Below are 13,306 nucleotides of genomic sequence, written 5' to 3'. Positions count from 1 at the left end.
GATAAGTCTCCTGGGCATGAAAGGAATATTTTTATTCTAACCCCTCTGTTGGCATTCTAGCTTGCTTGACAGGTTTTTCCTTCCTCTTACAACTAACGCACATGATTGTTCACAACTTCCCAACCAAGAAAGGCATAGGAAGCCTAAACATTTTAAAAGTCTTCATGGGAATAGAGCCCTTTAAGGGATGAAAAATTATTAGACTAGTACTGGTTAAGGGCTTCATTGTTGGGCCAGTGCTTGCTGCCAAGTTCCCATATCCCTTTTCCAACTAATGCACTCCCAGGTGCACAATGTGGTTGGAATGTAAGAAATGTAGTTGGAATGTAAGAAAAACAAGTAGTAGTCTTGGTATTAACCACATCAGACCTTTGAGCTAATAAGCTCTTTCTTTGTTGTGACCCACTGCACCTTCGCTCCGTGAGAATGTCAATCTGTTTATTACTTTCTGAGGTTGACACAGATTAGAAATATAAAGAAAAAAAAAACACTTCAGGGAACACTTGTGTGTTCACTTGAAGTGAAAGAACATTTCAAGGGAAAACAAGTTTCCTGGTTTATCAACCTTTATCAAAAAAAGGGTCATAAAATGTCAACAGGCCTCCAGGCCAGAAGATAATGTACGTAACATAAGACCCTTGTTTACGGAAAGGCATACAGAAAAAAATCCTGGTTTCAATAAGGGCAAAACTGCTGGAGTGTTTGGGCTGACTCTGCATGACCTTGCATCTTTCATCTCCCTCTATGTACAAGTCAGGGTATAAAAGCTCCTTTTGAAAATAAAGTTGCAGGCCTCACTCACTGAAGCTTGGCCTCCCTGTGTCATTCATTTGCCGACGCTGTCCATCCTGAGGGTACCTTTGGATCCTGCTGCGGCTGGACCCGACATTACCCAGTTTCCTCTGCCATCTCTGCCTTCTGACTGGGCCCTGGTATTTCCCCGTGTAGACCTGCAAGGTTTCCATGCCTCCTGTTTCTAGGGATCTGTGAGTATAACATGCTTCTTCCCTTGTGAAAGTTGTTTCTGTTTCTGCATGTCTTACCCTACCTGCCAAAGCAACAGGTACTTTTGTTACAATCAGGCACACATCCAAACACTCATTGTGTGTGGATCATCTCATTAAACCTCAGCACAGTCTGTGTGTGTGTGTGAGTTAGTCGCTCAGACGTGTCCGACTCTGCGACCCCATGGACTGGCTTCCTCTGTCCATGGAATTCTCCAGGCAGTTGAGGTGGGTTTTATTATATTTTGCAGATGAGGATATGAAGGCCTGAGTACATACAATTAAAATAACAGGGCCAGGATTAAGAAATCAGGCATGCCAATCTGAAAGGCTGTACTCCCAACTTCCCCTCTGATCTGCCTCAATCATTATTGAGTAGCTGTCTTAATATTACATTAGCAGGCAGGGGCAGGGTAGTATGTTGTCTCCAGAAGCTCCCATGTGAGAGCAGAGGTCAATTGGGAGAACTGAGCTGTGTATCTGGTTCTGGTCCTAAGTGGCCCCTCTTGAGAGCTTTAAAGGGCCCATAGAGGAGCTGGGTACGAGGTGGGAGGCAACCTCCTGGAGCATCCTGTCTTGATGGATTTGAAGGGCCCTAGGGCAGGCCCTGCCTAGAACTCTCGTTCAGTGATCTGTTTACAATCACCCTCTACCCCCAGCATCTGTCAATCAAGGAGGTTTTAAGTTATGAGCAACAGATACCAGCTCTGGGTAACTTCAGTGACACTGATCAGAAGACTATTGGTACGTTAACAGAATCAATAGAGAAGTTAGAAAACTGGTGTAAGAATCATCACACACCAAAAGGAAACTGGTGGCTAGAACACAGCAAATTCACCCTCAGGAACAGTGTGATCAGGATGCCACCTGGGGCCCGTGTCCCTGCACACGCACTGTGGCTACTCCCACATTGCTGTGTCTTCCTGACACTGATTTAAGTATCACCATCAGTGGGCACTTTGAGGGGTGATGGTTATGTTCACTGTCTTCATTGTGGTGACAGTTTCATGGATCTATATATAGGTCAAAACATATCAAATTGCCCATTTGAAATATTTGTAGTTTATTGTATGTACTCTTGCCTTAATAGCACTTTTTAAATCATGGAGTCTGAAGACAGCCCTGGTGCCTAGAGCTGGGGGGTGACAGAGGGAAGTGGAAGATAAAACGGAAAACGGGGGGCAAAGGTCAACAGGCCAGCTTCGTGAAGAGGGGCAAACTGGTTCCTCTTCCTAGGTCTTCTAGAGGGTTCCAGATCTCTTACTGGGTCATAGTTTGTCAATAGCAAGTTAAATTTGCAATTGATGTCAGCTTTGATAGACTAACTACTACTTCTTCCTTCTTAGGCCTTGTTTTCAGCTCCTCTAACCATCTTTTCCTCACCAAACTTCAGCCTGGGAGGGACAACCTCTCTTCCTTTAGGAGCAGCACTGAGAAGGTCTCAATGGCTAGACTGTTGAGGGATGGCATTGCTCAGATGGGTTGTCCCAAAGCAGATAGTGAGGCATGAATTTGTATTAAGTTCCCAGGGGACACAGGTAAGGGGATGGGGAAGCAGGACAAAGCCTGGGGACCCTCAGACAAAGGCCTATGAGGGCAGCTTCTGCCAATCCCACAGGGTAGCCTGGAGTATGAAGAACACTTCAAATGTCCTAGGCTGGGCTGGGCTCTCATGCTGCCGCCTACCACCCACTGGGAGAAGAGGAGGAGGACACCTACTTCCAGGAATGCCCTGAATTCTTCACTTTAGCATGGGGCCACTCCAGCAGCTGAGGGCAGTTTCCCCCAGGAGAGGTGAGGGTCTACCGTGGGAGGAGGGCAGGGGCCCGGGAATGATGCCAGGTGGTCAGAGTGCAGCACCAACACTGTCCACGACATGCCGGCGTCTCCTTTAAATCCCAGCAAGTCCAGCTCGGTTGATAGAGGTGGTGGAAAGGCAACCTCATTTGGAGGAAGGTGAGCCAGAGACCCTAGACTTAATTATCACACAATTCTTTTACTTGGCTGTGTGTTTTCAGCCGATAGAGCAAAGCAGGCTTAGCTACACACATCTGACACATTCTTCCACTGCTCATGTCAGAGGTATTCAGGATTATCAGTATTCAAGAAGTGCTACACCTTCTGTTTTAGCCACTCTGCATTATGTTGGAGATGTACGGGGTCTCTGCCCAAGGGGGCTGTGTGGGGTGAGAGGGAGAGCAGGGGGAGTGTGGGGGCCAGTGCTTAAAAAGGCTCTGTTGACTGATCCCAAGGCAGGACTATTCGCTGCCTGCACAGAACAGGACATGGAGACTGGAAATGTGAAGATCATTTAGTTCAGGGGCCTCACTGTACAGAGGCCCAGAAAGGAGAGACTGTCCACTCCTTCAGTGCCTCTCTGTGCCAGGGCTTGTATCAGAACCTGGGAATAGAATGCCAGGATGTCACAGACCCCAGCCTTTTAGCTTTTCACCTTGAAATAATTATAGATTCACGGGAAGTTGCAAATATGGTACAGAAAGGCCCCACATGCCCTTCACACAGCTTTCCCCAGTGGCAATGTCTGGACTAAAACCACAGTGTAATATTAAATCCGGGAAACTGACATGGGCACAGCCACACAGTGTTCACATGTACATGTTCATCTGTGTGGGTTCATGGTGTGTATGTAGGGGTGTGTGTGTGTGTGTGTGCACGTGTAGTTCTGCGTATCACACGTATAGATTTGTGCCCATCATGACAATCGCGATACAGAGCTTTTGTATCACTGCAAAGGAGCTCTCTCTGAGTCTGATTTATAGTTGTCCCTACCCACCCCCACCCCACATTCCTGGGCCTCTGCTAAACCACTTTCCATCTCAGCCCTTGCTATTGGTAGGCTCACTTCTTAGGAGGGATAGAGATGCAGATACAAATCTTGGTAATGCATGGAATATTAAATACCTACATAAGTATAGGAATGAAGTTATACCATGACACTCAGCTGCAATTAATGTCGCACTCCTGATGGTGTCTAAGTCAGGTTGAATCCATTGAAAGGGGACCAGAAGTTTCAGTCATTAAAGAGAACAAGTGGCACTGAGTGAGCTGACGCAGAACAATCTTCAGAGCAGATGACATTCTGGTGCACAGGTGTGTGTGTGTGTGTGTGTGTGGCAGCTATGTAATCAGATGTCATGTGTATACCACCAACAGTACTCATAGCATCACCTGTGGGAAGTGAGGCCAGCAGGGAGGGAGGTGGGAGGGATGTTCCTCTCCTTGCCTGTTCTCTTGTGCTTTCGCAGTTTTCACTACATAATAAAAGCATGGCTTGCTTTTATTGAAAGGAAATGGAATTATTTTGGACCCTCCTTAACTAGGAGGAGTGTATCCTGTATAGTCATATCCTTCATATCCTTATATAGTCATATCCTTGCTTTTTCCTCTCCCTTGGGTTTACAAAAGGCCCTCTAGGGACTTAGCATTCTTAAAAGGGGGTTTTGCAGCCTCTAGTTGCCATGGTAGCTGTTGCTCCTGGTGACACAAGATGCAGGCCTGGCCCTCACGGCCCTGTGTGCAGGGAGCTTGGAATCCCCACCCAGGGATGACAGCACCCCCACATCACCCTGGGTCCCAGATGTTTAAAAGATGTCGCTATCAACGCTAGCATGGGAATGAGTCAGCTGTGTCATTTCAGGAAGACATTGTGTGATCTGTGCTGTGTGGTGTACTCTTTCTAAAGACAAATGCTCTTCACCTAAAAACACATTTACCTCTGTCTTAGAGCACCAGACCCGTTCTCCTCCCCTCCAGGGTAATCTGGTTTAACTGCCTCCAGCTAAACATAAGAGTCCTATTTAGACGTTGTAGAAGGGCAGCCCATTCTCACACCAGGGTTCCCTCCCAGCACACACAACTTCCTCTCAGAGCCAGAAACAGGAAGAATTGTTTATTGCTTCTTAAGGGACTGGAGAATGCTTGCTGACCATAGGAAGAAAACTGAGTTGACTTCCAGTGTGTGGGCTGCTTCAAGATAGTTATTGTTCTTTCCCGGTAAGTCAGTAAGAGCAATAGATGACATAAGTTAATTTGTTAATAAATTATTGTGGTATATTAAATTCCCATGAAATTCTTCTCCTTCAATAACAGAAAGGTCTCGCTTTTCATAGGTGATACCGTTAGTGGTATTTGTTTGTGTATGTACACATGACATCTGATTACAGAGCTCTCTCTCTCTCATACACACACACACACACACACCCCCCCCCCAGAATGTACCATTCAACATTGTGTGTTGACAGAACAAAAGTAAAGTTCAGTGAGAATTGGAGGAGAGAACTAAGTAAGCTCTTCTCTTGGGGAGGAGTGGGCTGGGGAGGGAACATCTGTGGTGGCCCTTGAGGTGGGCTAGGAATTCACCAGGTGGAGATATAAGGAGGAGAGCTATCACATCCTTGTTGCTAAAACCAGGGTCCTGAGTCTGTCCAGAGATTTTCCCAACTATGTCATGCTGCCATGGCCCTGAGCCCTCTTCAAGTCAAGAATCAAAGGTGTAGTTTCGGGTGAACACAAAGCCTGGAGAGAGGCAATGCCTTCTTGTCAACTAACCAGAATATGTTCAGTCCAGATGGAGCCTTCACTATGCCGATGTGCACTGAATTGCCAGAGACTCCACTTCTTCTCTAGTGGAACCAGTGTCCTGGGGACAGGCTGGGGCTGCTGCCCTAAAGTAAGGCCTTGTCATTCATGCTGTGATTTCTGTGGGTGCAAACTAGATAAGGTTAAAGGAAGGAGAGGGAGGGAAGAAAAGAAAGGCAAGGCAAGGTGGAGAAAGCAGGGAAGGCCAGGCAAGTCTACTCTGTGGAAGGTCTCAAGCCATGACTCACAGTGGGAACCAGAGACAGACATCCTTCAAGGCCTGATGTTTGAGGGCCACATTTCCTCCCTCTGGGATTCCCAAAGCCTAATGGTTCTTGGCGCCTCTCAAAAACAACAGGCAAAAATTATGTTTTAATTTCTTCCAATAAAAGTTTGAGTTATAAATACTGATCTTGTTCCAAGAACCAATTCTTAGGAAATAGGATTAAGACATAAATTTACCGAGTTCCTGGATCAGCCTGGATTCTTTCCCACTTAGGCCACATGTGCTCCACCCTGCCTTCTTTCTGCCTGTGTCTGAGATACAGAGGCCAGCCTCAGGGTTTGTAATCACCCCCTTATTGTGGAGCCTTGTGGGAAGAGTCTGCGTTAGGGGACTAGGACTCTAGTTCCATCTCCACCAACTCCTGAGTGACTGTCAAGAGGCCACATCCGCTCCAAGGACTCTGTTTCCCCATCTAGAAAAGAAAGGTTGGTACTTCCTTGGTGGTCTAGTGGTTGAGAATGTGCCTTGCAATGCAGGGCACATGGGTTTGATCCCTGCTCAGGGAGTTAAGACTGCATATTGCCATGGATCAACTAAGCCCGTGTGCCACAACTAGAGAGTCTGTGTGCCACAGCAGAGATCCTGTGTGCTGCAACTAAGCTCCGACGCAGCCAGATGAAGAAATGAACAATTTAAAAAAAAAAAGAAAGAAAAGGTTACACTAGATGTTTCATAGGAAAAAATCTGCATACACAATTTTAGGGAGGTGAGTCGGTTAAAAGTTTACCCAAGTAAGTAAAAACTAATTTTAAGTGTTCGGAAGTCATGGAACAAATCAACTTCAAGCCTATGTGCTGTGCTGTGTTTAGTCGCTCAGTTGTGTCCGACTCTTTGCAACTCCATGGAGTGTAGCCCACCAGGCTCCTCTGTCCATGGGGATCCTCCAGGCAAGAATACTGGAATGGGTTGTCATGCCGTCCTCCAGGGGCTCTTCCCAACCAGACCAGGGATCGAACCCCGGTCTCCCGCATTGCAGGTGGATTCTTTACCATCTGAGTCACCAGGGAAGGCCAAGAATACTGGAGTGGGTATCCTTTCAGTTCTCCAGGGGAAGTTCTCCAGGGGAACTTCTCAATCCAGGAATCAAACTGGGGTCTCCTGCATTGCCAGACAGATTCTTTACCAGCTGAGCTACCAGGGAAACCCCTTCAAGGCTATATCCAGATCTAAGTTCTATATGTCTTTAGACTTCTCCACACTCAAAAGTGGAAGCAGAGTGGGGAGGAGGGAGGTGGCTTGTCTTCTACAGCTGGGTCCCCCACAGCAACCCTCCCACCATTGCCCTCTTTTATAACAGGAGAGTGTCTCACACATGTCTTCTGTCTTTTGGGCTGGAATGGTGGTGGTAGCAGCAGCTGGCCCTCGTTGCGTGTGTTTCTGATGGCTGGAGCAGCAAAGGCATTTCCTGTGCTAAGGGTGTAGACAGGGGTGGGAAGAGAGTGGGGTAGCCGAGGACAAGAGGTTCTCACCCAGCCTCTAGGTCCTTCCCCATCCTCTCTGAAGAACAGCCCCCTCCAGAAAGGAGAAGGAAGGGAATCAGGAGCATGTATCCAGTGGAACCCACTGGAATGTGTACTTGCAGGGTCTCAGTGGAGCCACATAACGTCACAGGAGTGAGTCTGGTGTTACTGAGTCCAAGCTCGTCCTGCTTACTGCACATCAGGCCAATCAATAGAGATGAGTTGTTAGGCCGAAGAATGAGTTTTATTCAGAAAGACAGCAGACGAGAAGATGCTGGACTAGGGTCACAAAGAACCGTCTTGCCCAGGTTTGAACGCTACTTTGTTTGCTGTTTGTTTTTCCCTTAAATAGAACAAAGAGGGGGAGGTAAGGAGGTAAAGTAAAAAGAAGGTGCTAAGTTGCATGTATTTCCTGCTTCTGGCCAGACTCCCGAGGGAATGTGTTGTCTCTTCTTGCCTGCAGCCATTCACAGGTGGGTCTGGTCAGGGGGTTTCCTGTGAGCTAAGCAAAGGTATTCTAGCTTAACGCTCAGGTGTTCCTTGGCAGAGTTCCTTGTTGTTGTTTACTGGCTAAGTCATGTCTGACTCTGACCCCATGGACTCTAGCCTGCCAAGATCCGCTGTCTATGGGATTTCCCAGGCAGGAACATTGGAGTGGATAGCCATTTCCTTCTCCAATGGGATCGTCCCTATTCAGGGATTGAACCTGTGTCTCCTGCATTAGCAGGTAGATTTTTTTTTTTTTTAACCACTGAGCCACCAAGGAAGCCCACAGGGTTCCTAGAGAGGGGCAGTTATGTATACTTTAAGCTACAGGCAACATCCCTTTAGTAGCAAAAGCAATACAACACAAAGGTTAAAGTGAAAGAGACATCCAATGTGGAGTCAGATTTGTTTTTCCCTGTTTCATGAGCAGTCCCTTTCTACAGGTAAGGAAAGTGAGGAATGTGGAAAGGAAGCATGTTGGCTTACAGCATCAAGCGCTGAGCCCAAAATACCCATGCTGAGGGTGGTTGGATGAACAGGAGCATCAGGACCATGACCCCTGGAGGAGGCAGTTGGGGTCACATGCACTCACTGATTCCTGCTTCAGAAACACTAGCCAGGATGCTTTTTCTGGGATTTGGGAAACAAAGGAGGTGGTTGGGAATAATGAAAACAGCCTTCTGAACAAGTGAAAATAAACTGAGTGTCTGTTCCGGGACAGGTGCTTCCTCATATGGTGCTTCATTTAGTCCTCAACCGTGTGATCTGGTAGGCAGGGCGGACACACCTCCACCCACCCTACACAGAACCCTCAGAGAAGGTCAGAGGGCTTCCAGGGAGGGCAGAACTCCAGTCAAGCTCAGCCCCTCTCACTCACAGGTCTCGCTCCTATCAAGGGACCCACTGGCCACACCTGCCAAACAGCTGATCGTCCTGTGTGATTTCCTGGAGTACAGTCAGCCCGCCCCCCATCCCATGCCCAGTGCTGGGTATGGAGGAGATGCTCAGAATCAGAGCACAAGTGTTTTCCAGCCTATTTAAAAGTAATGGAAGCCACTGTTGTGAATTGGTCTCCCCACGCCTCTTTCCACCTGCCAGAGTGTGCCAGAGTGACTTCCAATAGCTAGGTGGGAAAATAAATCTTTTCCTTTTGCAGGAAATTATACCTCAGGGGGTCCTAGGAAAAGAGCACTGTGCTGGGAGTCCTGCACTGGATCAGCCACAAGCCTGCCGGGTGCCTCAGTTTCCCCATCTGGGCCACAAGAGTGGCTTTGGTGTGCCTAAAGGCCTCTTCAGAACCCACGAACTCTGACTCTTTTGGGGTTGGAGCTTCCAGTCTCTCCCAGAAGGAATTCCCTTCTAGGCTTGTTGTCCAGAGGCAGCCCTGCTCAGGCCCCATCTCTGTGGTCCTTCCTGCTTTTCTACTTAAAAATAGTCTTCGCTAGGCTATGACCAGATAAAAGAGACACACGCAGCTGGAACTCGCTGGCCAGAGACTGTCACTATTAACTCCTGCCTGCTGGTTACAGATGAATTATAGCAGGTCCCACGGGGAATCATAGCAGGGACATAAAGAATAAATGGGCTTCTCTGGTAGCTCAGATGGTAAAGAATCTGCCTGCAGTGCAGGAGACTTGGGTTCAAACCATGGGTTGGGAAGATTGCCTGGAGTAGGAAATGGCAGCCCGCTCCAGTATTCTTGCCTGGAGAATTCCATGGACAGACCATGGGGTCACAAAGAGTTGGACACAACTGAGTGACTAACACTATCACTATCAAAGAATAAATAAGGAATATGAGTTTTGTGAGGGCAGCGATCATGGATCATCTATTTATTGCAAGGATGACATAGAATATTTCTTAAAGGAAAAACTTGAGGGAAATAGTGAATGAGCAGAGGTGTTTCCTACCTAGAGCTGATAGGCATGTTGGGGAGAGAAGAGATATATACACGAAAAGTTAAATAATGACCTAAGGACCAAATCCTCCCCTCCTGCCCACCTGCCCCCCCCCGCCCCCCACCACCACCCATACAAAGCAATGGTATGAGATGTTGCAAGACAGCATGTGTTCAGCCAAATCTATGGGCAGGAACACAGTGTAATTAACTCTGTGACAGCAGGAAGAGCCTCCGGAAGGTGGACTTTGGGCTGGCTCTTGAGGGATGAGCCCAGTTTGAGGGGTGTGGTGCCTCCAGATGCTTGCCCGGAAGACTAGGCAGTTCCTGCAAAGGTTCTGTGTTGAAAATGAGCAAAACATGCTCAAGTTTTCCAACAGAGGCTGTGTCTCTGCTTCGAGAGATGGGATAGTGGGCAGGACTGATGGAGCTCAGAGTATTCTGTTCCAGACTCTGCCCCTTAGTTTGTCTGATAGATGGAGCTCAGAATATCTGCCCCACTGGGATCTTGTTGGGATTTCCTGGGATGTATTTGCACAAGGATTTTGCTCTGGGAAATGTTTCATAAATACCCATTGTAACCCCAAGGGGAAACCTGTCGCTTGAGGCAGGCACAGTGTTGGCTCTCTCCACATTTCCCTCAGGCTGAGGGCAGCTACTCAAGGTCCCAAATGCTGACCAAATCGGTAACCAGCTCGTGGAGCCCCATGGTTGTATACAAGAGGAAGAAAACAGGTCCCAGCCTTCCAGAGCTTAAAGAGGAGATAAGAAAAGCTGGTGAAAACTTAATATCCTCTGAGATTTTGTTTATCAGTTTAAAAGGATGATAGAACTTGCTGGAATGATATTAAGTCAACTTAACTGCCCTGTTTTCTACGAGGTCATTTCAACCCCAGAGAGGTAAGACTAGGATGGGGTGATAGGCCATATTCAATCTCATTAAAAAGAGATCTAGTGACATCGCAGGAAGACAGAGCCTCTGTTTACTTTCCTTGGCCCCAGGAACAGCACCCTGTGGGCCTCTCTCCCAAACACAAAGTGCACAGTGAGGATGAAGTGAAGTGTCAGTCACTCAGTCGTGTCCAACTCTTTGTGACTCCATGGACTGTGGCCTGCCAGGCTCCTCTGTCCATGTGATTCTCTGGGCAAGAATACTAGAGTGGGTTGGCATTTCCTCCTCCAGGGGATCTTCCTGACCCAGCAATTGAATCTGGGTCTTCTGCATTGCAGGTGGATTTTTTACCATCTGAGTCACCGGGGAAGACCAATGTTGATAGGTCAATTTTAATGGCTTTAAACGTGTATATCCCTGGGACTGCTCTTATAGTGTGTTTCAAGGCAGGGAGAACAGGAGAACATCTCCACTGAGCAGATGAGGGACTGGATCTGGAACAGGGGATGTGACTTTCCTAGGCCAGAAAGTGAGTTAAGCTGGCCATGGAAGCCCCTTCTCCTGATTAATGCCTGGAGCTGGTTCGGTTCCTGCTGGCCCTGGTTAGAACTGAGTTGGATATTGGGAATGGTTGACTGAAGTCGGGGGCTTCCTCTGTGGGATGCTAATGTGGCTAGCCCACTAAGCTGCATGCTCGCTCAGTCACATCCAAATCTTTCTGACCCCATTGCTGTAGCCTGCCAGGCTCCTCTGTCCGTGAGGCTCTCCAGGCAAGAATCCTGGAGTTAGTAGCCGTTCCCTTCTCCAGGGGATCTCCCTGACCCGGGGTTGGACCCCAAGTCTCCTGCCTTGGAGGCAGATTCTTTACTGCTTGAGCCTGCTAAGTCACTCACTAATATGGACTAACTGTTACAGTCCAAGCACTGCTCTAGTGTTGAGATTCATTCAGAATGAAACAGACACAAGTCCCTACTGTCATGGAGCTTACATTCTAGAGTGGGGGAGGCAGACAAGGAACAGTAAGAAAGCACTTTATATAGCACACTGGAAGATGATACATGTCACAGAAAGAAGAGGGTAGATCAGGGTAATGGGAACCAGTAGTTTGGGGTGGGTGAGATTCAACTTTAAGACAGGATGCTCCAGGTAGACTTCATTAAGCAGATGTGAGATGAGTAAAGGCTTGAAGGAGGTGAACGAGTTAGCCAGGTAGATCTCTGGAAGAAGAACGTTCTGGGCAGAGGGAATGGTCAGTGCAACGGCCCTGGGGCAGAAGTGTGCCTGGGATGTTCAAGAGGTACTGAGGAGGCCAGTGTGGCTGGAGCTGAGTGAGCAAGGGGAGAGCCTGAGGTGAGGGCACATGGGTCATGGGGTCATGTCATGGGGAGGGTTATGGAGGGCTTTGTGGTTATTCTAAGTGGGATAAGAGCAGGGGAGTACTCATCTAACTTGCATTTGAACAGGATCCCCAGGGCAGCCAAATAGAGAACAGACTCTAAGGCAATAATGGTGGAACAGAGGGTGAGTTAGGAGGCTGTCAACATGGTCCAGGTGAGCAGTGATGGTGCCTCTGGCTAGGCTGGGACCTGTGGAGGCGCAGTGAGATTCTGCATCTATTTCTAATGTGGATGTATAAGCTACAAGGTTGGCTTGTGGGTTAGATGTCAGACATGTAGGAAAGAAAGGAATAGATGTGTACTCCATAGTGCTGAGGGGAATGGGGCAGGGGTCATTTACTGAGATGGGAATACCAGCGGGCTCGGAGTTAGGAACTGTGAATCCAGTTTTGGGTGTGTTAAATTTTAGATGCAGATTGACATCCAAGTGGAGATAGTAACTGGGGCAGTTGGAATTACTGGACCACAGTTCAAGGCCAAGGTTGGGGATGGAGACATGCACTTGTAGATGAGCTGGTTAACTTAACAAGGAATTATTAGTTTAGATAGAAAAGATAGGCTAAACCCAACTTACAAAGGCCACATAAGAGAGCAGAATCTAGGAACTTCCTTCGTGGTCCAGTGGTTAAGACTCCATACTGCCAGTGCAGGGGGCCTGGGTTTGATCCTCAGTCAGGGAACTTGGTCCCACATGCTGCAACCAAAGATCTCACATGCAACAACTAAGACCAGATCAGATCAGATCAGTCGCTCAGTTGTGTCCGACTCTTTGCAACCACATGAATCGCAGCACACCAGGCCTCCCTGTCCATCACCAACTCCCGGAGTTCACCCAGACTCACATCCATCGAGTCAGTGATGCCATCCAGCCATCTCATCCTCTGTCGTCCCCTTCTCCTCCTGCCCCCAATCCCTCCCAGCATCAAAGTCTTTTCCAATGAGTCAACTCTTCGCATGAGGTGGCCAAAGTATTGGAGTTTCAGCTTTAGCATCATTCCTTCCAAAGAAATCCCAGGGCTGATCTCCTTCAGAATGGACTGGTTGGATCTCCTTGCAGTCCAAGGGACTCTCAAGAGCTTCTCCAACACCACAGTTCAAAAGCATCAATTCTTTGGCGCTCAGCCTTCTTCACAGTCCAACTCTCACATCCATACATGACCACAGGAAAAACCATAGCCTTGACTAGACAGACCTTTGTTGGCAAAGTAATGTCTCTGCTTTTGAATATGCTATCTAGGTTGGTCATAACTTTCCTTCCAAGGAGTAAGCGTCTTTCAATTTCATG

At 47.9% G+C, this 13,306-nt stretch overlaps 1 protein-coding gene across 1 annotated transcript in view; it reads left to right on the top strand.

The window, feature by feature from the left end:
* Positions 1–802: 802 nt before the first annotated feature.
* Positions 803–13,306, top strand: part of NOX5 (NADPH oxidase, EF-hand calcium binding domain 5) — a gene marked incomplete at its 3' end in the record, with an annotated part of 60,113 nt that continues 47,609 nt past the window's right edge. Inside the window, exon 1 of the mRNA XM_010834600.1 lies at positions 803–986. The remainder of the gene's footprint in view (positions 987–13,306) is intronic.

Source organism: Bison bison, unplaced genomic scaffold (genome assembly GCF_000754665.1).
Source record: "Bison bison bison isolate TAMUID 2011002044 unplaced genomic scaffold, Bison_UMD1.0 scf7180017864034, whole genome shotgun sequence".
Classification (NCBI taxonomy): Eukaryota; Metazoa; Chordata; class Mammalia; order Artiodactyla; family Bovidae; genus Bison; species Bison bison.
The sequence above is the reverse complement of the archived record's forward strand: the minus strand, read 5'-3'. Positions and strand labels throughout refer to the sequence as shown.